Raw genomic sequence first — 27,400 nt, 5'->3', positions numbered from 1 at the left:
GAAGTCGATTGATTCCACGAACCGCGAGCTCCCGATATTAATAAAAATTTAGTAAAAATTGAACTTAGGAAATTTGGAATTTTTGAGAAAAAAAATATTTTTCTCAAAAAAAATCCACTCTCTCTCTCTAAAAATGTTTAGAGTGAGAGTTTTTCCCAAAAAAGCCTCCCTTTCACCTTGGGATCCGTGCCCTTATATAGGGAAACGGATCCCGGAACAATGGGCGACGCCCAAAAAAAATTGGGCGTCGCCCATTGTGGTTGGGCGGCCGCCCAACATGAGTTGGGCGGCCGCCCAACAATGTTGGGCGATCGCCCAACGGCGTTGGGTGAGCGCCCAACGCGAGGTTGGGCGCCCGCGCCCGACGTGGTTGGGTGCCCGCCCGACGTGGTTGGGTTCCCGCCCGGCGACCCTCGGGGCGTGCCCCGCGCCGTCGGACGCGTGCACTCTGTGGCCGCCGAGCGCGCGTTCCGCGCAGCTAGACGCTCGCACGTCGCGGCCGCCGAACGCGCGGCTCGCGCTGCCAGGCACGTGTGCTCAACGGCCCACGAGGGCGCGCTCCGCCAGCGGTACCAGGCATTGCTCGGGCGTCGAGAGCGTGCCACTCGCGGTGCGTTCGACGGACGCCGCGCGCACGTCTCGAGCCGTCAAGCGGGCGTTCGACCATCGTCGTCCGCGTGCGGGACGCCGTTGTGTGCTCGCGCCGTGCCGTTAATTTTCCTCAGCTTATTATTCTTTATATATTTTTCAAAACTTCCGGAATCAATCGCTTCGACCGCCATGTTTCAGGTTTTCATCACAGGTCCTCCGACTCGGTGTCTACAGTTCCGCCTGAAAGGAAGTCCCTCTACCAATATTATGCATGAAGCCCACAACCCAATTACCTGCCTCATTTCGGATAACTCCCCCGACAGCTATTCTGTCTGTATTCATTCTGCGCGACCCCTCAGAATTTAACTTTCACATTCTGGCCCAGGGCTTTACCCACCCAAAACATTTCTCCACCTTTTTGGTCTGTCCCTACAACTCAACCATGGAGCTCCAGCAGCTAGCATTCTCGAGCAGGCATTGGAGAATGACATCGCCTTTCCTCTCTGGTATCACAAACTCAGGCTGAAAAAGTGTTTTATTCCTCCACTCCCAAACCTGTGCCGTAGTCATGATGAAGGTGCGATGCCAGTCCGAGATCCCAAATGCTTCATACGGTTGTCGAAGACACTCTTGGAACCAATTCTCGCCTCCTATCGTGAAGAACCGAGTCCAGTATCGGGTAGGAATTATCTCTCTCCAGACTTTAGCGCTCAGCTGACAGTCCCTTAATGCGTGCACCAGCGTCTCCGGAGCATGCTGGCACCTAGTGCAAATACCATCCTCCACCAGATGCCGCCTTCTTCTCTCATCGTTAGTAAGGATTTGACCGTGGAGGCATAACCAGGCGAACTTTTTATTCCGTTGTGGCACCTTCAGCTTCCACACTTTCTTGAAATCTTGATTATCATTACCATTTCTATCATGAGAGGTAATCCATTCGTAAGCCGCCTTATAGGAGAAAACCCCATTCGACGCGTTTCCCCACACTTGTAGGAAAATAGACAAGCCTAGGCGTAACGGAATAATAAAATTTTATCTATTTTATCCATTTCCCTTTTCCAAGATCTGTTAATTGTTATTTCATACAAGGAAGGATAGAAAGCAATACCTTTAATGAAGAACTATCTACGGTTGCAAACGAAGTGCCCACAACTTCTTATAATCAACCCGTGAGCAACGAACGTTTTTTTTTTGTTCAACACAGAAAACAGAACTAATCAGTAATCAACCTTTAAAGTATAGCAATCGCAATGATTGCCTCTAACAGAAATCGATACGAGATCAAAGATGGAGTAAGAAATAAAGTAAATTAGCCGAGACGAAAGATGGAACGGTTCCTTTTCTCCTTCTTATATGTGTATCGAAATATGTAGGCTAGGGAGTCTATTTATAGACTTCTCAAAACCCTAATCCTAGTTGTGTTAGGTAATTAATTAATTAGAATCTTATTCGGAATAGGATTACTAATTAGATAATTAAACAAACACTTTATTATTATCTAAATAATAACTAATTATAATTAGATAATTATTATTAATCAAATTAATAATTCAATTATTATTAGGGATAATTAATTAGAGTTTCAATCACATAAAACTTCTAATTAATATTATCAGATAATCATTTAATTTAATTTATAACCATAATCTAATTATAATTATTAAATCAAACTAATATCCCTATTTAATATATAAATTTCGGCCCATGCACTATGTCTCACTAATTTACACTTTCGTCCTCCGATTCCAAGTCCCATATGCGACCTATTAGGTTCTTTATTGCCACTAGCCGTATATATCCTTTGAAATTATTCATCACGATTAATTCCAATATATATATATATATAACGGAATACCGTCGGGAGCTGTTACTAGCAGAACCTATGATATTCCCCCAGAGCAATTAAGAAGTCAGGTTGATAACTGACGTTAACCTTTCTGCATTAGGTACAGTATAATACGATCCTTCATCAACTATATCCTGTTGGTCAATTCCTTATAACCATGGAACGAGTTAATGTTACATATAACGAAGAGTCTGTTTTACTTGTACAGGTTGAATTCACTCTGAAAGATAAGTTAAGTGAAATATTCATTTCTACTCTTAACTCTATCACCTTGCAAGGATTTCAGTTAATTCACCACAAGCGGCCATTTGGATATATCTCCCACTTATCGGGAGTGACGAATGCTCAATCTGACATTAACTATTCTGCAATTACTTTGTGTGATACCCAACCCTGCTCTCACACACCCCAGGCTCTCACCTGTTGGATCGTGCTCGCACAGAATCAAAGTATCAGACTCCGTAATCCAGAATCACTAATTAACGAATGTTTGAGTCTGAGGATTAGTTATACCTACTCATACCAATGAGATGAACAGTTGACACATTAGATAAATCAATCCATTCTGTTATCTCAAGTCGGGTCCCAATCCTAATGAACTCCTTCACCGGATCCATGTAACTGTCTAAATATCTGAATATCTAAAGCTTGTGAGATCAGCTTTCTGTCTCGATAGAAAACACTGTTACATGCAAGTCTCAACAGTAATATGCCAACCCCTATAACATATTACTTGACTTGGGTTAACTTTAAGTCTATTGGTCTATTATAAAGTACAGTCTCACTTCATGCTTGTATGAACACTTTATAACTACTTAAATAAACTTAGGGTTACTTTCTTTATGAAAGATTTGTGCCTTTATATATAGTTACATTTTAATGCTATATATCTGATTAAACAAATGATCAAATAAACAATTTATTCATTAATATTAATATCCTAAAACAATTGTCTTTAGGACACTAAACTCCAACATTCTCCCACTTGGACTAAAGCCAATTGTTTCTGAAACTAATACCAAAAGAACTAAGATGTTTATCGTGAGCTCTTTGTGGTAATGGCTTAGTCAAAGGATCTGCAACGTTGTCCTCAGTAGGCACCTTTTCGATTCTCACATCTCCCCTGGCTATAATCTCCCTGATGAGATGATATCGCTTGAGATAATGTTTGGATGCATTATAAGACCGTGGTTCCTTTGCTTGTGCAATGGCTCCATTGTTATCACAGTACAGAGTAATGGGATTCACAATGTCAGGCATGACTCCTAGTTCCGTTATGAACTTCCTAATCCAAACAGCCTCCTTTGCCGCTTCTGCAGCTGCGATGTACTGTGATTCAGTCGATGAGAAAGCAACACTTCCTTGCTTGGAACTCTTCCAACTGACCGAACCTCCATTCAGGATAAACTGGTATCCTGATTGGGATCTATAATCATTTTCATCAGTTAGATGACTAGCATCTGAATATCCTTCAATTTTCAATTCTCCGTGTCCATATATGAGGAACATGTCTTTAGTTCTTCTAAGATACTTAAGAATGTTCTTGACAGCAATCCAGTGATCAAATCCTGGATTCCCTTGATATCGGCTCGTCATACTCAATGCGAACGCCATATCAGGTCTAGTGCAAAGCATGGCATACATGATCGAACCAACCATACTAGAGTAAGGAATTACAGCCATGCGATTCTTATCACTGTCCGTTTTAGGACATTGATCATTTGATAACTTGACACCATGGACCATTGGTAAGTTACCTCTTTTCGATTCATGCATGTCAAAACGCTTTAGGACTTTGTCAATATATGTAGACTGGGATAGTCCGAGCAGTCTCTTCGATCTATCCCGATAGATCTTAATCCCTAAGATATAGGCTGCTTCTCCCAAGTCTTTCATGGAGAAATTACCCGATAACCAAACTTTTACTGTTTGTAACATTGCAACATCGTTTCCCATAAGTAGTATATCATCAACATATAGTACTAAGAAAACGACTGAGCTCCCACTTGTCTTCTTGTAAACACAAGCCTCTTCAGAGTTTTGCTCGAAACCAAATTGTTTTATGGTTTCATCAAAACGCTTGTTCCAACTTCTAGATGCTTGCTTGAGTCCATAAATGGACCTTTGAAGTTTGCAAACCTTGGTTGCATCCTTCGACGTGAAACCTTCAGCTTGCATCATGTATACATCCTCAAGCAGGTTTCCATTTAGGAAAGATGTTTTCACATCCATTTGCCAAATCTCATAGTCAAAATGAGCGGCAATTGCAAGCAATATTATGATGGATTTGAACATGGCTACTGGAGAGAAAGTCTCGTCATAGTCAAATCCTTGCTTTTGACGATATCCTTTCGCTACTAACCTAGCTTTGTAGGTACTAACCTTTCCATCCATGTCCATCTTCTTCTTGAAGATCCACCTGCACCCAATGGGTTTTATCCCTTCGGGTGGATCAACCAAAGTCCACACTTGGTTAGTATACATGGAGTCCATTTCAGAATTCATGGCTTCAAGCCATGCTTTAGATTCTGGACTAGCAAGAGCTTCTTTGTAGGTTTCGGGTTCATCGTCTACACACGGGAACCAGTTCGTTATCTCCCACTAGAAAACCATATCTAACTGGGAGTTCACGAATTCTTTGAGACCTATGAGTTGGATATGACACTTGTGTTTCATCTAGTGAAACAGGTTCGGGTTCAACTTCTTCCGCATTTTCAACATGTGATTCCTCTTGAACTTCCTCAAGTTCAATTACGCTTCCATTTTGTGTCTCTTCCAGAAACTCTTTCTCTAGAAACACTGCGTGTTTGGATACTATTACTTTCTGGTCATCTAGATGATAAAAGTAATATCCCACAGTTTCCTTTGGGTATCCAATGAAGAAACACTTGTCAGATTTGGGATCTAATTTATCTGACACAATATGTTTGACGTATGCTGAACATCCCTATATTCTTATGAAGGAGAATATGGGTTTTCTACCAATGAACAGTTCATGGGTGTAGAACTTGCGGATTTAGTTGGAACTCGGTTTAAGGTAAATAGGGCAGTTTCTAAGGCATAACCCCAGAATGATTTTTGAAGAGATGCGGTACTCATCATGGATCGTACCATATCCAATAAGGTTCGATTTCTCCTTTCTGACACACCATTGTGTTGTGGTGTATAAGGAGGCATCCATTGTGAGCATATTCCACATTCATTTAGATAATTCATAAATTCTTCTGAAAGATATTCCCCACCTCGATCGGATCGAAGTATTTTATAGTCTTTCCAATTTGATTTTCAACTTCATTCTTAAAGCATTTGAATTTCTCAAAAGCTTCTGACTTGTGCTTCATCAAATAGATACAACCATATCTAGTATGATCATCTATGAAGCTAATGAAGTATATGAATCCTCCTCTTGCTTGGACTGACATAGGACCACATACATCTGAATGTATTAATCCTAGAGTGTCTGATACACGCTGACCTTTATTGCTAAAGGGTGTCTTTGGCATTTTTCCTTTTAAACATGACTCACATGTTCCCATTGATTCACAATCAATCGAGCCTATAAGCCCATCTTGATGTAGCTTAAGCATGCGTCTCTGGTTTATATGGCCTAAACAACAATGCCACAAGTAAGTTGAATTATCTAATCTAAGTCTTTTGGTATCAATTGCGAAAGCAGAAATCTTATCATTTAAAACATAAATTCCATTCAATGATATTCCTAAAAAATAGAAAATGTTATTTCTATAAAATTCGCAACTATTGTTCTTAATTGAAACATGAGAACCATCATCAACTAGACTGCTAATAGAAATAATGTTACGAGACATCTCTGGAACATACAAACAGTTCCTTACTTCTATTACAAGTCCTGATGGTAGATGTAGATCATAATCTCCAATTGCGAGTGCGGCAACCCATGCACCATTTACAACTCGCAGATTCACGTCTCCTTTCTTGAAATCCCTAGTCTGCTTTAGTTCCTGCATATTCATACAAATATGAGATCCACATCCGGTATCCAATACCCAAGATTCAGACTGTGAGATTGAGTTAATTTCAATATAGAACATACCAGAAGTTGAAGCACCGTCCTTTCCCTTCTTGAGAGAAGCTAGGTACTCCTTGCAATTTCTCCTCCAATGCCCATCTTTACCACAGAAGTGGCATTCCCCTTTGGGCTTCTTTACTTGCTTTCCTTTGGCTTGGGCTGGCTTGCCTCCCTTGTTCCTCTTGGGATATTTTGGATTGGAAAAATTCCCTTTCCTCTTCTTTGATCCCTCAATCACAAGAGCAGGTATCACCTTATATTTCTTTAAGTTGGGCTCAACAGCCTTGAGCATATTGGCGAGCTCTTCAAGAGAGGTCTGTAAGTCATTCATCTGGTAGTTCATGGTGAACTGCGAATAACTTTCTGGGAGGGATGTGAGAAGTAAGTCGACACTTAGTTCATGATCCATCGCGAAGCCAATACTAGAAAGTTTGGTGATATAGCTAATCATCTTGACACAATGTGTCATAACAGATGTGCCCTCTTGCATCCTGCAGCGAAACAATAGTTTTGATATCTCAAAACGTTCACAACGAGTCTGTTTCCTGAACAGCTCTTTCAAGTGCATGACAATAGAATAGGCATCCATCTCCTCATGTTGCCTTTGTAGTTCTGGTGTCATCGATGCAAGTAAGATGCACCCTGCATGTTCATCATCGGATTTATGCTTCTGATAGGCATCAATCTCTTCAATGGGTGCATCATCAGCCGGGAGAGCGGGTATCGACGTATCCAATACATACCCTATCTTTTCGAACTTCAAAACAATTTTGAGGTTACGAAACTAGTCGGCGAAGTTTGAACCATTCAGTTTGTTATCGGTAAGGATATTTCTTAGATCGGTTTTTGACATGATTATTTTAGAGTACGATTTGTATATAACCTGAGAGTGAGAAAAGTGACGAATGTTATTCATTTGTTTAATTCATTTGCAATTTAAATACGTTGGACTTTTATGTTTTTAAATTGCTCCCACTATTTTACCAAATTAATAACCCTCAATATTAATTCGAAGAATTAATCAAACTCTTTAGTGGGCTAGGACCCTATCTAGCGAAGTTTCACCTTGAGTGACTCAACAAGCTAGCCTCATTCGATAGGTAGATTCATGTAATCAATCACATCTCAATATGACTCCTAGTTTATTGGGTTACTAACCGCATTAGTAACTAATATATCTATGATTATTAATCCCAATCATATTGCCTACTAGCTTTGAACAACGTGAGTGACTCATCCAATTATTCTCGGCTAGTTTAAGTCGTAACCTTATATTCGTGAAAACGATTTTCGATAATTCAGGTGTTACCATAAGACCCCGAGCTTGAGTGACTCAACAACCCAAGGGCCCCCAGTACTGCCGGCTGAATTATAATATTAGGGAGGCAACTATTTTATAACTTGCTTATTGACTTAACTTTTATTGTGTGAGGGATTTCATTTTAAGTCTCATAATCTAACCTAGTCTTGATTTGCTTTAGCATACATCAGACACTCATTCAACATTGACAATTATGGACATATCTCTAAGTTTATTCCGTTGAGCCAGAAACGGAATAAAGGGTCACCCTAGGGAAATACTAACTATTACATATTTCTCTTTGGGTCCTCCGTCTTTTCCTTGGCGCCTTGAATTACAACAATATTCAATTTCTAAGAAAATTCAATTTACTTGAAGGGATTGGATGAGAAGAGAAATAGAATGGAGAGTAAGAGAAGGCAGGACTCGCAGGTCCTATTTTTAAAATACCAAAAGACTGAATAACTATTATAGAGGGTCTAATATGTCCATAACGCCAAAATGCAAAGACTCAATTAAATTAAATTTAGTTGGTTGATTACACAAACTATTTATGTAATATTTTTAGTTAATCAAATTAACAACTTAATTAATTTTATATCCAATTTTTGTTCTCGTTAATTTTGCATCCTTTATATTAAATCTAATCAAATTGTAACAAGTACGTATTAGATTAATATAACATGTACAAAATCAGTATTATGCATATCCTAATTAATTCGTATAATTCATTTAACTCTTTGAATTACTTATATCAAATATTTAGGTAAAACAAACTTTTAAATAAATTCATTTTGATAAGCAAAACAAAACAATTATATTCTGAAAACCATTCATATATATATTTAAAATCCGGACCTATTTTTAAAACAATTTTAAAGCCCGTACCTTATGATTGGGCCGGGCCGATTCGATCAGCCCGACCCTACGACATGGCTGCTGCCCTAGGGCAGCAGCAGGCGCCGCGGCGCTGCTGCCTCAGCGGCAGCAGCGTCGCGCCCACTGGTTGCTGCCGCCGGCAACAACCATCAACAGTGGCGTAGGGTGGCTGCCTCGCGGCGGCGACCCCGACACTACTGTTTTATTTTTATTTTTTAATTAAATAAATACATATATATATATATATATAATTGTTTCAAAATAAATTTTCAGAATATCAGTTTTATCTTTTAGATTCAATAAAACTAAAACGTTTTAATCTAACTATAAAACCTTTAATTTTGTTTAAACGATTATCAACCGAAATAATCAGGAACTATGCATAATCAGTTTTAATTATCAAGTAATCAAAACATATTTATCTTTAGATTAATTGAACTAACCGATTAATTAATTAATCTAACAATAAATCTATTCAATCTGATTGAAAAACCCTTTTATTTACATATATGAAATAACAGATTAACATAGGCTCTGATACCAATGTAGGAAAATAGACAAGGCTAGGCGTAGCAGAATAATAAAATTTTATCTATTTTATCTATTTCCCTTTTCCAAGATCTGTTAATTGTTATTTCATACAAGGAAAGATAGAAAGCAATACCTTTAATGAAGAACTATCTACGGTTGCAAACGAAGTGCTCATAACTTCTTATAATCAACCCGTGAGCAACGAACGTTTTTTTTTTGTTCAACACAGAAAACAGAACTAATCAGTAATCAACCTTTAAAGTATAGCAATCGCAATGATTGCCTCTAACAGAAATCGATACGAGATCAAAGAGGGAGTAAGAAATAAAGTAAATTAGCCGAGACAAAAGACGGAACGGTTCCTCTTCTCCTTCTTATGTGTGTATCGAAATATGTAGGCTAGGGAGTCTATTTATAGACTTCTCAAAACCCTAATCCTAGTTGTGTTAGGTAATTAATTAATTAGAATCTTATTCGGAATAGGATTACTAATTAGATAATTAAACAAACACTTTATTATTATCTAAACAGTCGAAAACCCGTGTGTTGCACGGGATACAAAACTTTTATATAATTTAGTAAATAAATAAATTGACATATTTATTTTAAGTAATTTTATATCATGCTATGAGAAATTTGTATATTATGTATATTTGAAATTAATATATATTTTTTTATTGATAATTCAAATCAAATCAAAATAATTTTGAAAATAATTGATTAATGTTTTTTTATAGAATTTTAACTAAAGGTGAATGATTTATTTATTTTTACAAAATTCAATGATTTATACTTTTTAGTAATTTTAATATATTTTCATATTTTCTTATAACTGGAATTCTATGAAACAATAATAATAAAATAGGAGATTAGTTAAGAAATATATTAGAATATAATAATTGACTACTTTTTTTTATAGAATTTTAACTAAAGATGAATGATTTATTTATTTTTACAAAATTCAATGATTTGTACTTTTTAGGAATTTTAATACATTTTCATATTCCAAATATTCTGTGAAACAATAATAATAAAATAGCAGATTAATTAAGAAATATATTAGAATATAATAAAAAAACAAAAATTGAATTAAACTATAATTAAAATTAAATATTATATTTACGATACAAAAGAATTATAATATAGGTTAAACAAAAATTGAATTAAACTACAATTAAAATTAAATATTATATCTACGATACAAAAGAATTACAATCTATGTTAAAATGGAAGCAACATCAATATATTATTCTATAAACTATTACAATCAATGCTTTTCTAATGTTGCATATGAAGAAACTTTATCAATTCAATATGTTACGTATAAAAAAATAAAATTCGTAAGAATTAGTCACAAATTCATCTTGATGATAATTATTTTGGTTGGTGGAATTTCATGATCACCAAGTATTCGAATTCAATTATTCATTCTGCTACAATAACCCAATATATCTAATTGAATCAGTTTAAGATGATGATTTCTCATATTTTCATCTCGTAATATCTCATCAAGACATTCGATCAATTTGTTCTTCATTCTTTCACTATATAGAATATCAGCCATACTCGCAGATATCACTTATTTGACTTCATTAATATTTTCTAATAATTATATATTATTGAATTTTGTAAGTAAGAAAAACAAACAAAAGAATTGAAAAAAAATGAAGGGGCGAAAAAGATAATTAGGAAAGAACCATCTTCCTCTAGGGGTTTTTTTTTTTTTGAAAATACGAGAGAATGTCGGGACATAAGCGTATACAGAGGAGAGTGAAAATATTTTTTGCCCATTAATTAAACATTTTATTTTTTCTTAATGAAGTATTAAGTCCATAAATTAATTTTAGTTAAATAGAATTAAATCGCAATTGTAACCACTCAGTACAAAAAAAAACGTTTTATAATTAATATGTGAAATTAATTATATTAATTAGAATCATTATGCTCAACATTTGAGAATTTGAAGAGATTCAAATAATAATATTTTCTTAATTAATATTTTTTAATAATTTGTCCTAGGATCATATTTTCTTTTCATTTGTTAAAAACTCTTGAAATACTAATAATTTTGTACGAACCATAATATAATAGTTAAAAATTATATAAGCTAATGTTGCAAAAGCAATTATCTCAATATCCATAATTAATGTACATTTTTAGGATTTTGAGCATCAAATTTTATTTTTATTTACCTTGATTTTGAATTCATATCTAGCATAATCCACATTCTTCAAGAATAAACATCTTAGCGTATTAGACGCTTACAATCTCCTTGTCTAGAAAATTGGGAAAAAATAACTTCTTGATAATAATAATAATAATAATAATAATAATATAACATAATTTATATTGAAATAAACTTCATTGTAAGTATAATATTCCAATATCTCTTTAATATTCTATTTAATATGTCTCAAACTTCAATGAACAACTATCGTGTGAAACTTTATATCTATTTGTACCAAAATGCATAAAAATAAAAAATACAATCCATATCAATTAGCTAAACTCAAACTAAAAAAATGAGTGAATTTCAACATGTTCCGAATTAGAAAAATTAATCTAACTTCAATTAAAACTAAAAATTGAGTTCATAAAAAGCCGAAAATCTAAATTTTAGTTAGAGTTAACAATCAAAACGATAACACCTAAGAACATATACTAAAAAAGAATGCAAATATACAAAATATTTATTTTAGTCATTTTGAAAAATAAATAAATAAAAAAGAAAACATGGATAAGGTAGCGAGAAGTATGGAATCTAGATAACGACAGAAATGGAATTCCATCTCTGAAAGATGAAACTATAACAACAATTGTTTAATAAAAATAAAACAACAGCACAATTGAGAAAGCCAAAAATTGAGTTCATATAAAGTTGAAAATCTAAATTTTAGTTCAGAGTTAGCAATCGAAGCGATAACACCTAGCAACATATACTAAAAAAGAATACAAATTTACAAAATCTTTATTTTAGTCATTTTGAAAAAAAAAAGACAAATAAAAAAGAAAACATGGATAAGGTAGTGAGAGGTATGGAACCTGGGTAACGACAGAAATGGAATTTCATCTTTGAAAAATGAAACTATAACAACTATTGTTTAATAAAAAGAAAACAACAACACAATTGAGAACAAAAATAACTACAACATATGAAAAAAAATCGAATAATTACCTTGAGAAACATAAGAATTTCTTGTAATTTTTGACACTTTTGTGTTTTTCGGTTTTAGTTGTTCATGCATCTTCTAATTCTGTCGGATTTCTTCAATTGAAGCTATCAGTTTGGAAAAAAAAAAGACAAATAAAAAAGAAAACATGGATAAGATAGCGAGAGGTATAGAACCTGGGTAACAACAGAAATGAATCTGAAAGATGAAACTATAACAACTATTGTTTAATAAAAATAAAACAACAACATAATTGAGAACAAAATAACTACAACATATGAAAAAAAATCGAATATTTACCTTCAGAAATATAATACTATCTATCGTGACCAATGAATATAATGGTGGAATACTATCTATCATGCTTTATATAGAAGTTTATTTGTGACTTTTAGATTTCCTTTGCTTTGTGTTTTTTCATCTTCCTGTAACTCTTGCTTTCTTTTATTATTTTAATTAATAGGCTAGTAATTATTTAATATATTATAAATATAAATTTGTTATTTTTAATTAATTAAATATTTATTTTTAATTAATTAAATATTTTTAATCTGATTTTTTACTACGTTGACAACTCATCAAAAAGACCTCTAAAACACTTCTTCTCATTTCTCTCTGCTTCCGTAATTATATATAGTATAGATAATAACTAATTATATTTAGATAATTATTATTAATCAAATTAATAATTCAATTATTGTTAGGGATAATTAATTAGAGTTTCAATCACATAAAACTTCTAATTAATATTATCAGATAATCATTTAATTTAATTTATAACCATAATCTAATTATAATTATTAAATAAAACTAATATCCCTATTTAATATATAAATTTCGGCCCATGTACTATGTCTCACTAATTTACACTTTCGTCCTCCGATTCCAAGTCCCATATGCGGCCCATTAGGTTCTTTATTGCCACTAGCCGTATATATCCTTTGAAATTATCCATCACGATTAATTCCAACATATATATAACGGAATACTGTCGCGAGCTGTTACTAGCAGAACCTATGATATTCCCCCAGAGCAATTAAGAAGTCAAGTTGATAACTGACGTTAACCTTTCTGCATTAGGTACAGTATAATACGATCCTTCATCAACTATATCATGTTGGTCAATTCCTTATAACCATGGAACGTGTCAATCTTACATATAACGAAGAGTTTGTTTTACTTGTACAGGTTGAATTCACTCTGAAAGATAAGTTAAGTGAAATATTCATTTCTACTCTTAACTCTATCACCTTGCAAGGATTTCAGTTAATTCACCACAAACGGCCATTTGGATATATCTCCCACTTATCGGGAGTGACGAATGCTCAATCTGACATTAACTATTCTGCAATTACTTTGTGTGATACCCAACCCTGCTCTCACACACCCCAGGCTTTCACCTGTTGGATCGTGCTCGCACAGAATCAAAGTATCAGACTCCGTAATCCAGAATCACTAATTAACGAATGTTTGAGTCTGAGGATTAGTTATACCTACTAATACCAATGAGATGAACAATTGACACATTAGATAAATCAATCCATTCTGTTATCTCAAGTCGGGTCCCAATCCTAATGAACTCCTTCACCGGATCTATGTAACTGTCTAGATATCTGAATATCTAAAGCTTGTGAGATCAGCTTTCTGTCTCGACAGAAAACACTGTTACATGCAAATCTCAATAGTAATATGCCAACCCCTATAACATATTACTTGACTTGGGTTAACTTTAAGTCTATTGGTCTATTATAAAGTACAGTCTCACTTCATGCTTGTATGAACACTTTATAACTACTTAAATAAACTTAGGGTTACTTTCTTTATGAAAAATTTATGCCTTTATATATAGTTACATTTTAATGCTATATATCTGATTAAGCAAATGATCAAATAAACAATTTATTTATTAATATTAATATCCTAAAACAATTGTCTTTAGGACACTAAACTCCAACAACACTGGCATGTCCCCGATTTCAGCATCTCTTCTAACCATAGTGCTATGCAACCTCAAAAGCACATTCTCCTCAAAGTAGCTTTCTAAGATGTCCCACTTCCAACAGTTATTCTCATCCATTACATCCGCAACTCTCCAATTTGAATCTGTTTCCTCCACAGGGCGGGTGGCGACATGTCTGAGCTTATACCCTTCTAGCCACTTATCATCCCAAAATGAAACTAGTTTCCCATCGCCTATATTCCAGGACAGCCCCGTGTAGAATTCCTCAAACACATAATGCAAGCTCCGCCAAAAATGCGACCTATTCCTTGCTAGTTTCGCCTCTCCTCCAAAAATTATATCCTTACCATACTTGTTTGCTAACACCGAAGCCCACAAAGAGTTGGGCTCTTTCCATGATCTCCAAAGAATTTTCATGAGAAGAATACGGTTAGAATCCTCAGCCTTCCGGATGCCAGCCCCCCCCCCCCCCCCCCCTTTTTTTGCTTGGGAGAGCAGATAGTATCCCAGGGAAGCAGATGCATTTTTTTTACCATTAGAAGTACTTCCCCACACAAATCCCCTTTGGAGCTTGTCAAGCTTCGTTAAGACACCTCTAGGTAACATGTTACTTTGCATAATGTGGTTCGGGGCAGCCGATTGTCAGATCTAAACATAAATATGCCATTTTTATGTAACTTTTTTTATTTTCCTTTTTTTGTATGTATATCTGATCTGCTTTGATTTTTTATTTATTTTTGTTATTTTTTTAGGATTTGGTTCATGATTAACTTGTTATTCCCCCTGAGTTCCTCTTGTCTTTGCCTTTTGAAGATAATGTGGGAGTTAGCTTTTCTCAGCTAATCTCGGGCTAGTGTGTTGAGGTGTTTTGTTTTTTATTTTTCTTTTCCCTACAAAAAAAAAACTTGTTATTCCGATTTTTTTTTACTTTTTACTGGTTTAATACTGATTCTAAAGAGATGGTAAATTTCATTTTTTGTATTTATTTTAGGGTTTGTTTGTGATAATTAGATAATAAGGATGTTAATTTATAAAATAAATAAATATGAGGATAAAAACAACTCTTTTCCATTTGACTTTTTTAACACCGTTAGTAAATTTGAACTGTGTTTGCTAAAGAAACGTAACACAAAATACCTACTTGCGAATTTTTAAACCACATAGTTTATGAATGAAACCACGAGATTTATTTTTGTAATTTTCCTTTAAAATATATATATATATAACAACTTTCTTATTATTATTATTTTCAAATTCCACTTCCGGCGAATAAATTAATAAAAGTTGTAATTTTATCAATTAAATAACTATCCATATTCGTTATTTACCATTACTATTTTGTTGTTTACTGTTTCTTGTTGTATTTTTTTTATTTTAGGAAAAATTGTTTATTGCTATTAGGTAATATACCTTTCTCGGCCTTTTGGCTAAGATAAAAGAAATATAACTTAGCTGATTGCTTCAAAAAAAAACTTAGCTAATTTAACTTTGAAATAATTAACGGTAGCTGATTTTATAACTTTAATTAAATAGAAGAAAATTTGAATTAAAAAACCAAAAATAATTACACAAAAGATAGCACTAAGTGACCGTGACGAATATATGATTGATATGTCGGGGGTATTATTTTACACGTGCATGCGTAATTTTTTCTTTTTGTTAAATTGAATTTGCTTAACTTTTCTTTATGTATATATATGTGTTATCATCTGAGTGGTCCATAACCAATTTTTATGTACCCATGTAAAACATCTTAAAATTAAACTAGATTTGGACTATTAAAGTAAAATTCAGGGCCGGCCCTGGGCTATGAAACGCGGGGCGCCCGCCCAGGGCCCATAATATTAAGGGGCCCAAAAAAATATTTTATATCGTACATATATAAAACCGAGATGCATAAGTAATATTAAAAATGAATTGGTTGAGTTGGTATAAGTGAGGGGCTTATGATTCTAATTAAGCTTTGTGGTTGGAGGTTCAAACCTCCTCCTCCTCATTTTTATTATTATAAAATGTTTTTTCCATTTACACCCCATTTTATCACCATAATTTTTGTTGTTTTGTTAAATCAAAATTATCAAATTTATTTATGTATTCAATAAAAGAAATAACCATTTAATCTTTTCTAAAAAAATATTATTATCTCATTTCAATTTTTTTTCTTAAATTTAATTGTCAAAATACATATTACTCTGTAAAAAACAAAGTAAGCATAACCTCTATCTGAAAAATAATATATTTATAACAAATAGTATAATTAAACTCTGAACTTTGGCTGTATTAAGGATTAAACCCTTGATCATTTATTTTTCCACATTGAATCTTTGATCATTGATTCTATTATGAATTAGACCCTTATTTAACTTTAGAATCGCCAAATCGATCTTTTCATCTCCTAAACTCGACGAAAAAGTTAAATAAGGGCCAAATCCATAACAGAATCAATGATAAAGGGCTCAATGTGAAAAATTAATCGATCAAGAGCTTAATCCTTAAAACAGCCAAAATTCGGAGTTTAATTATACTTTCTGCCTATATTTATTTACTTTTTCAATTTTACATGACATAAATACTTGTTATTTTAGTACATAAATAATTCATTTATTTTTTTATGGATTAGACCCTTATTTAGCTTTAGAATCGTCAAATCGATCTTCTCATCTCCTAAACTCGACGGAAAAGTTAAACAAGGGCCAAATCCATAACAAAATCAATGATAAAGAGCTCAATGTGAAAAAATAATTCAGGAGCTTAATCCTTGTGGTTGGAGGTTCAAACCTCCTCCTCCTCATTTTTATTATTATCAAATGTTTTTTCCATTTACACCCCATTTTATCACCATAATTTTTGTTGTTTTGTTAAATCAAAATTATCAAATTTATTTATGTATTCAATAAAAGAAATAACCATTTAATCTTTTCTAAAAAAATATTATTATCTCATTTCAATTTTTTTTTCTTAAATTTAATTGTCAAAATACATATTACTCTGTAAAAAAACAAAGTAAACATAACCTCTACCTAAAAAATAATATATTTATAACAAATAGTATAATTAAACTCTGAACTTTGGCTGTATTAAGGATTAAACCCTTGATCATTTATTTTTCCACATTGAATCTTTGATCAATGATTCTATTATGGTTTAGACCCTTATTTAACTTTAGAATCGCCAAATCGATCTTCTCATCTCCTAAACTCGACGGAAAAGTTAAATAAGGGCCAAATCCTTAACAGAATCAATGATAAAGGGCTCTGTCACACCCGACCCTAAATGACCTCAATCGGCATCGGGCGTGAAATAGAAAGATAATAATCAATACGTAGGAGTCTCTAATTTATCCCAATATCATAATATCATATTATATTACAATTGAAATACCAAAATTCTAACTATAATTCTAACAATAAGCAGCCAACCTCCAAACCTCGCCTAAACGGTCGGTAACCTTCTCTATATCCTATACTTGCTCACCTAAAAACATTAAAACATTTAAAAACGTGAGACAAAAAATAATCGATCAAGAGCTTAATCCTTAAAACAGCCAAAGTTCGGAGTTTAATTATACTTTCTGCCTATATTTATTTACTTTTTCAATTTTACATGACATAAATACTTGTTATTTTAGTACATAAATAATTCATTGATTTTGTTATGGATTAGACCCTTATTTAGCTTTAGAATCGTCAAATCGATCTTCTCATCTCCTAAACTCGATGGAAAAGTTAAACAAGGGCCAAATCCATAACAAAATCAATGATAAAGAGCTCAATATGAAAAAATAATTCAGGAGCTTAATCCTTAAAACAACCAAAGTTCGGAGTTTAATTATACTTTTTGCTTATATTTATTTACTTTTTCAATTTTACATGACATAAATACTTGTTATTTTAGTACATAAATAATTCTAGTTAGTATATTCGCTACTATTGAACTACCAATTTTGCTTTTATGTAGAAAATATTGCAATTTTAAATAACCTTTACGAGTTGGTGCAATTTCAAGCCTAGTTGATTAAAAATGAGTTCTTTTCATTAACATGAAATGTGCAACTTCAAACCATATTGAGTGACCAGAACAGTGGAGGTTGGAGCGAGGATAGAACAAGAAATTACATATAAAAAAACCTCATTTTTGTCAATTAAGCTCGAAACTATACTAATTGATAAATGTTAGGTTTAAAATTGCACTATTTTATGCATGAATGCTGATTGCTCTCTCCTAATAACAATATGACTGAATTTGTATCTTATCCTTTATAATAATAATAAAAAAAAATCATCTGACCTACAACTTAAAAAAAAAGTAAAATGTATATATGGAGGGCCCAAATTATCATCTCGCCCCGGGCCTCTAAAAGGTCAGGAACGGCCCTGGTAAAATTGGGTTGTTTTCAACCAATTTAGAGAAATTCATCCAAGCATGTATTAATAAAATTGGATTTTGTAATTAAATACAAACTCAATGAGTTAATTAACCACTATGAACCTTAATTTATCAGAAACAATGGACCAAAATCATCCATAATAGGATTAGCGAAAACCATCCATAGTATAGATGGTTCCGACGACCGGGCAACCTCGCCCATTTGTCTCCGCCCTTGCTAAGTCATTCAAACTGATTCGATTTTGTAATTTTCCTTTTCTAAAGGCAGATGTTTGAAATAAAATTTGTATTAGTATATTGGTTGAATATATATTCTTTTGAAAAGAAAATATTAGAAGGATTTTCTCCTTTTTCGATAGTATCAACTTCTGTCATGTTTACAGAGAGCAGAATCGGGTGGCAGATCGGCTTGCTACAGAAGACCATGAGAGGGCTTTGGGCATCTCGATTTTCTCGTCTCCCCCTAATTTCCTTTTGTCTTTGCTTTCGGAAGATAATGTGGGAGTTAGCTTTCCTAAGCTAATCTCGAGCTAACTTGTTGTGGTGTTTTGTTTTTTCCTTCTTTTCCCTATAAAAAAAAAGAAAGTATTTCGTTAACCCTTAGGGGGTGTTTGTTTCCTACTTTTTCTCTTCCTATTTGTTGTTTCACATTGAAAAGCTTATTTTCCCAACAACATGTATTTCCTACTTTTTGGATCTCATATTCACGTTTTTTTTTCTCTCTTTAATACCCCTACAAAATAATAATACGATTCTTCCCTCTTTGGCTCATTTGAAGGGTTGCTTCTCATCTGGTATGTCGTGACATCTTTTAGTTCTTCTATGAACGTTTATTCTCCTCTTGCAATTTCTTCTGATTACATCTCTTGGTTCTTCTATTTATATCAGTTGCAAGATTGGTTCTTCTCCTCTTGTGTTTTGCAATTGCAAGATCAATTCTTGTTCCAAGGTTTGTCTTTTTCTTTTCCCTCCTATTGGAATCTGATTGCATTTTTTATTTCTTCTAATAAGTTGAATTTTGATTTCTTGTATTTAGTTTAAAAATTAGTTCTTCTAATCAATTGAATTTTACAGTCCTAGCTATGCTCTGATTTTTAATTTCTTCTGTCTTATGATTCTTGTTTAATACTTATGGTTCTTGTTTGCAAATTATGGTTATTGTTTAATAAATATACAATCAAATTATGGTCTGTAAAATCTTAGATTCGTCAAATATGAAAACAATAAATTAGAGTGAGGCTGCCTCCATTCTGAAATTGGAGTGGATTTGATTGCCTTTTCTTGTTTAGGAATTGGACTAGACCTGCCTCCTTTCTAAAATTCTGCATTACTGGTTTATTTACCATTGTCATATTATAATAAAAACTCAGAATTACTGGTTTATTTACCAGTGTGTGTATATATATATATATATATATATATATATATATATATATATATATATATATATATATATATATATATATATACTTGTAAATAAACCAGTAATACTGGTTTATGTATCAGTAATTACTGGTACATAAACCAGTCCAGTAATAATGGTTTATGTACCAATAATTACTGGTACAAAAACCAGTAATTGCTAGTTTACAAACCAGTACTTACTAGTTTATATAAACCAGTAATTAAATTGTTGGTTTACAAACCAGTAACAAGCAATTTAATTACTGGTTTATGAACCAATAATTACTGGTACATAAACCAGTAGTAATTTGTTTTTATATGGGAAGTTTTCTACTTTTGCAATTTGTTTTAACCAAATGGAAACTAAATGTTCTTGTTCTTTTTTCTAGCATCTTATGTTAAAGTTTATATAGTTAATTTTATGAATAAACAATTTTGTTATTTGTCTCTATCAGAGTGATTGTGCAATCAATTTACTTTAGTGTTTTTCTTACTCATGGCATCACCATCATCTTCGAATATAAGTATTCTCCTCCTTGTTTTATATTATCAACACCTCTCTACTTATTCATATGTGACACTAATAGAGATAAATGCAATATTAGAACACATGTTGTTTTATACTATTAATTCAATATTTTCATTGCGGATGTTATCTCTTGCTTCTTCCTTCGAAGCTAACTTCTTGATTTCATCTCACACTCTACGAAAAGGAGAGCGAAAGACCTTCTTAAAATACCAGTTAGCGAGGGTATCCTGTTGTCAAGTGAATAGATATTCTTTGGCAAAAAAATGTGAAACCAAAACATTTTACTAAACTCATGAAGAAATAACTACAAAGCATACTAAGTGCTACATATTCATGACGATAATAATGGTTTTAATCATAAACCAATAAAGAATGCTTTCCTCACTAGCTAAACTAGCTTACCTTCAACATCTATAAAAGTCATAAATCACGATGAAAATGACAATTCAATACACACTAAAACAAAACTCTAGCAAGTTCTATCTGGACGTCAACAATTTAAATTTTTTAGTCATTGTCTTAGCTATAATTTTCATTTTCATTCAAGTTCAACGGTACAATTTTATTTTGTTTTTCAGTCATTTTTATAAGGTCGGTATCGTTTTGATAATCGAATCATATAGAATTTAGGTCTCTTTATTTCTTAAAATCGTTTGTTACTCAGAAGTCAGAAAACACATTCAAATCAATTTTATAATTCGAGAATACTATAATTCTCTGCCACGCCCGTATTTTTCAGAAAACAACATATATATATATATATATATAATGGAAAGCTATATAATAAAGGAGCAAAAAGATTCATCGAATATGTTATTAACATTGATGTACTTTTGAAAATACGTTACATCCTCGAAACATTTTATACAAGTTTTTAAGAATTTTGGTAGCCAAAATGAATACAGAAATATTAAAAGATAAAGTTCAAAAAAACTGATATACTTTCACGTATTATCAAACTGGTACATGAAAAAAATTGTCCAAAATGGTGATTGAGTTTTTTTGTTTTGTCAAGAAGATAACTGAAGTTTTTCGTTTTACTAAAAATAATGATTTTAAAATTAAAATGAGCGTTGGAGACCTTAAAATTGAAAAATTCAAAAACTTGATAATATTCTAAGCAACTTTGATTTTTAAACATTTTAAATTTGAAGTCAATTAGGTGTTGTTTCGTGAGGATAGAAAAATGAATGTTTTAGAGAGAAAGCTCTAAAAATGATGATTTTAAAAAATAAAAAATTTGGTTTCATAGTAAGTGTGATACTAAACAATTTTAATTCTTGGAGCTTTCCATTTTGATGTCGTTAACAGTTATTTTCATAGTGTCAAATAAAAAGATTCTCGTTCTTAGCAAAACAAAAAAGCTCAGTCACCGTTTGGATAAAAAAAAATTCAGGTACCAGTTTGACAATACGTGAAAGCACATGTTCTTTTTTTTACTTTACCTAGAGGTGGGCAAAAAAACCGATCAAACCGGTAACCGAACCGAAAACCGGTAATCCGAACCGGAAAAGATGGTTAACCGAACCGGTAGTTTTTTTAATGGTTAAAAAAAATATAGTTACCGGTTTCGGGTTAGAGTTTCAAAAATCACGGTTAACGGTTAACCGAACCGTTTAATAAATATAACCAATTTTTTTAAGAAAATTAATATATAATTATATAACATAGATTATAAGATTAAAAAAAGTCTTTAACATACATTATAACCTATATTAATATAAATATATAACATAGATTATACTTGAATGTAAACTTGATGGATTAATGTTGTAATAAGCACTTTGACGAAATATTATTTATATTTCTTTATGTTTTAAATGTAAATTTGATGGATTGTTTTTTAGTTCGGTACTTATGTTTGAATTTGAACTTTTATATGAATTCGTTTCGTTTGAATTTTTGAAATGTGTATTTTAATATTGTTTAAAAATTTAGGTTTGGGTAAAAATTATGGTTAACCGTTGATTTTTGGTTAACTGGTGAAAATTGGTTAAAAACCATTAACCGAAAAACCTAACCGAAATTAATGGTTAACCGATTGTATGGTTAACCGATTGATATGGACCGATTTAGGTTTGGATGGTTAAAAAACCGTTGATAACGGTTCGGTTAATTTTTTTGCCTAATGGACCGGTTAACCGAACCGTGCCCACCCCTAACTTTACCCAATATTAAATGCTTTAAAATCAAAATTTTCACGCATCATGGTTTATTTAGGGAAAAGTATAAAAACAAGCATTGTGGTTTAGCCGATTTGCGAAGATAGTCTATGTGGTTTAAAAATTTGCAAACAAGGGTATGTGTTTTGGTGTATTTTATAAACTCAGTCATTTCATCAAAAATTGTTGTTAGGACTATTTACCTCAAAAGTGAGCGATTTAGAGCAATTAAAAAGATCGAGCTTGCACATTACCGAAAATACGTCTGACTTTGTAAATTAACTAAACCAAAAATATTATTTGACTGAAAAATTAAAAATCCTTTAATTGTAAATTTCAGAAAACACAAACTTTTATTTGAAAACTTTTAAACTAGAATTACTGTCTTTGCAAATCGATCAAACTACAGAGTTTATTTTTATATATTTTTTTCTATTATTTATGCGTATTTTTTCAGAAACTTTTATTTCTTTCATCACTTTATACCTGCTGATAATCTAAAAAACTGAAACGATGATGGCTGGGAATCTAAAAAGGTATGACATATAACAATATTATCTTAACCAAAGTGATTGTTTCCTTCTTTAATTATGATTATTTCATGTTCTCAATCTAACTGAATTAAGGGTCAAAATCAGATTTGAAGTTGTCAACGTGATTACTTTAGTCCAAATTAAAATTTTGGTACCAATTTAGTGATTGTTAGTAATATTTGACAAATTATAGCCCAAATTTAATATATTTATTGGTATAAAAACTCCGGCCGGCTCTAAGTATAGGATAGGAGTCCAGCCGTCCAAGACCTAGGGTCAAAATGGGCACATATTTTTTTATTTTTTTATAGTAATTTTTTTTTACTATAAATATAATTATAATACCCATTCAGACCTAAAAGGTAACCAAATAATATGGTATTTTAAGTCTAAAATGTGCCTAAATTTTATTTTAAACTTTTAAGTACAATTCTTTTTTGGAATAAAGACCAAATTTAATCCTAACGTTTTAAGTGAAGTGCATATATAATGGTGCAAATTTAACTTAACGTTTTTAAGCAATGTCAACTTTAGCCATACATTATAGAAAACTAGAAAAAAATTGGTTTGACCGTAACTTCATACATTTCCAATATCAATTATATCTAAGATATTTAGTGTGTCACTAACAAAATTATAAAAATTCTGTTAAAATGTTAAAAATTTAATCTGCTACATATAAGTTAATTATAGAGATTTTTTTTATCAAACTGTCTAAAATATTTACTGTGTTATTAATATAGTTACAAAAAAATCAACCAAAATATGAGAAACTACTTTAATTTATCGACAAACTTGTTTGGAAACTCTGATATGACAGTTAAATAACAGTCAAAACAGTCTATATATTCAAAATTTTGATAACGCATGTTAAAATTGATTTTCCTTAAAAATGTTAAAATTAAATTTACAATATTTCATTCTTAGGACTAAATCTACATTTCGCTTGAAAGATTAAAAAGTTAAATTTGGTTGTTATCTTTTTTTTTTTGTTCAAAGGCTTCTTATCTTTTATTTCAACTAAAGACCATAAAATATCAGAACCTATACTGTAGAAACTGATTGTATTTACGCTTAATTTATTAAATATTTTCAATTTAGGCTAAAGTGATATTAGCTACCAACTTTTAAAGATCATTCTAACTCTTTAATCTATCTATATACTTAAAACAGCTTACAATCTGTTGACATGGCATCCTCTCCCTTTATTAAATATTTTCAATTTAGTCTTGATATTTGCAAAATCCAATGCAGGTCATTAATACACTAGCATCATTACACATAACCCTAACCGCACTAATTAAAAATCTTTCCCCTTTCACGACCTTTCACTTAGCCACCACTATCATATCACTATAAATAACAAGCATCACAATCGTTCATTGTCCATTCAACCCAGAAAAGTTACATTATACAATGGATCACATTGCGCTTGTTCAACAACAGATAATTGCTGAGATGGAGAAACTATACATTGAGAGCCCAGGGTGGCTTCTGGCCATCGATGGTATGTCAATCCATATGTTGTTCTTCAACTCTTCCTGGTTTCTTCATTTTGCTTGTAATGATTCTTCTTATCTTGGATGATAATAGGTCCTCTGGATGATAACTTCTTCAAATGGTCGATCAGAATAAAAGGCCCACAGTACACCCCATATGAAAGAGGTGTATTTGAAATCAGAATCAGCTACCCTCCGAATTTCCCAAACAGACCTCCAATAGTAATATTAACTTATCTCCTTAAAATATATGAACCTACATGACATTGTATACACATACACTAATCAATGTCTCTTCTTATTCTCAGTTTCGCTTTCGGAATAAGATTTATCATCTTAACGTGGCTCCTCAAGGGATGATTCATCTTCCCCGTCTCCTTACTCGCCCTCCCTTTCCCACTGCCATGGTATAGATATGCCACCATTTATCTATTTCATTTGATAAACACTTAATCATGTGACCAATACCGTTAAAAATTGAAATTCAGTGGATAACGATCTTTGCCATAAGCTTAGATTTTCTGATATTGAGGTTGTTGATACTAATGGCTTTAGTGGTGGTATTTGGGTGTTTTGGAATTCTTCTGTAATTTCGGTGACTGTTATCAGTCGAGATAAGCAATTTTTACATACTTCAATGACTTTAAAGACTGGAGTCGCTCGGGATACGACCTTTTTTACTTTCTTTGTCGATGTTGGGCCCCAAATGGTGTTCAAACGTGAGTTCATGGCTGCAATGAGGGCCCTCCAGTTAAATATTGTTAGCCCCTAGGTGTTGATTGGAGATTTCAACTGTATAAAAGGCTCGGATGATAAGGCTGAGGGAGCTCCGAGGATCATGGATCAATGCTCTATCTTCGCTCAGTGGATTAATGACTTGCAACTTGTTGATTTGGGTTTCCCGGGGCCGAAATTCATTTGGTTTCATGGTCATACTGTTCGTACCAGAATTGCATGCCACCTTGATAGGGCACTTTGCAACACGGCTTTCAAGCCCAACTTCCCCGAATCGATGATATGCCATCTCCCTCGTAACAAATAGGATCACGCCCCTATCATGTTGGATCTAAAGATCGATCTATCAGCTCCTATCCAAAAGCCTTTCCGCTTCGAAGCCGCTTGGCTCAGCCATGCTAATTTTGATCATTTTGTCGCCTCGATTTGGAACAATATGGTGCCATTAACGGCGGGTCTGTCAGCAATTGTTCCGAAGGTGGTTCGTTGGAACAAACATTTTTTTGGCAATATTCAATACCGCAAATGGAATTTGTTTCGTCGCCTAGAGGGAGTGCAGCCTTGCTTAGATGTGCGAGCGATGAGGGGACTGCTTCGTCTGGAAAAAATTCTGCTCCGCGATCTAAACACGGTCCTGCTGCAAGAGGAAGTGCTTTGGTTCCAAAAATCTAGGGTCTAGTGGCTTAAATTTGGGGATATGAATTCTAATTTCTTCCATATTTCCACGGTTATTCGCCAACAGCATAATAAAATTGAGTGTCTTCGAGATGCGGATGGTTTATGGATTTGGGAGACCGCGGCTCTGCAAAGCATGGTTACTAATTTTTATAAGCCACCGTATATAAAAGAGAGTCAGTACAGACCTCAACTCCAAACAACTTGTTTCTTCCCTTCAATCCCAACTTCAGCCACGGGTCCAAATTCAAGTCGTTTCTCAATGGAAGCAGTTCGAGATGCTATTTTTGACATGGGCCAGTTCAAAGCGTCGGGTTTTGAGGGCTTTCAAGCTGTTTTTTACCAGCACTTTTGGGATAATATCGGTACTCGGTTCACTGATTCTATTTTGTAGGCTCTTTCTTCTAAAGTGATTCTACATGATTGGAATAAGACTTTTCTCACTGTTATCCCGAAGGTTGATTCTCTAGAGTCCATATCCCAGTTCAGACCTATCAGCTTGTGTAACGTCTTATATAAGGTCGTTATGAAATGTGTGGTGAATTTTTTGAAACGTTTCCTTCGTTCTATATTGGGGCCCTCCTAAAGCAGTTTTGTGCCTGGTCGACAGATCTTGGATAACATAATTCTACTACAGGAAACAATTCATTTGTTTAAAAGAAAAAAAAGGGCGTCGAGGGTCCATGGTTCTAAAACTGGATTTGGAAAAAGCTTATGATAGAAGCTCATAGGCCTTCCTGCAAGATACTCTTCTTCTCTTAGGTTTGGATGATAATCTCATTCGTCTGATCATGGCCTGTGTCTCGGGGCCCAATATGTGAGTTCTTTGGAATGGGGAGCCCCTTAGTCAATTTTCTCCGACTAGGGGACTTCGGTAGGGAGACCCTCTATCCCCATGCTTATTTGTTCTATGCCTAGAAAGATTGGGGCATATGACCACTGATGTTGTTAATTGCGGGAGTTGGAAGCCGATTAATCTCTCCCGAGATGGGCCGGGCCTCTCTCACATTTGCTTTTCAGATGACATTGTGTTGATGGCTGAAGCTTCCGTGGATTAGGCTTATTTGATTAGGCAAATTTTTGGTGACTTTGCGGACAGCTCAGGTCAGAAGGTTAGCTTAACTAAATCACGGGTCTTCTTCTCTACTAATG

Source organism: Euphorbia lathyris, chromosome 8 (genome assembly GCF_963576675.1).
Source record: "Euphorbia lathyris chromosome 8, ddEupLath1.1, whole genome shotgun sequence".
Taxonomy (NCBI): domain Eukaryota; kingdom Viridiplantae; phylum Streptophyta; class Magnoliopsida; order Malpighiales; family Euphorbiaceae; genus Euphorbia; species Euphorbia lathyris.
The sequence above is the reverse complement of the archived record's forward strand: the minus strand, read 5'-3'. Positions refer to the sequence as shown.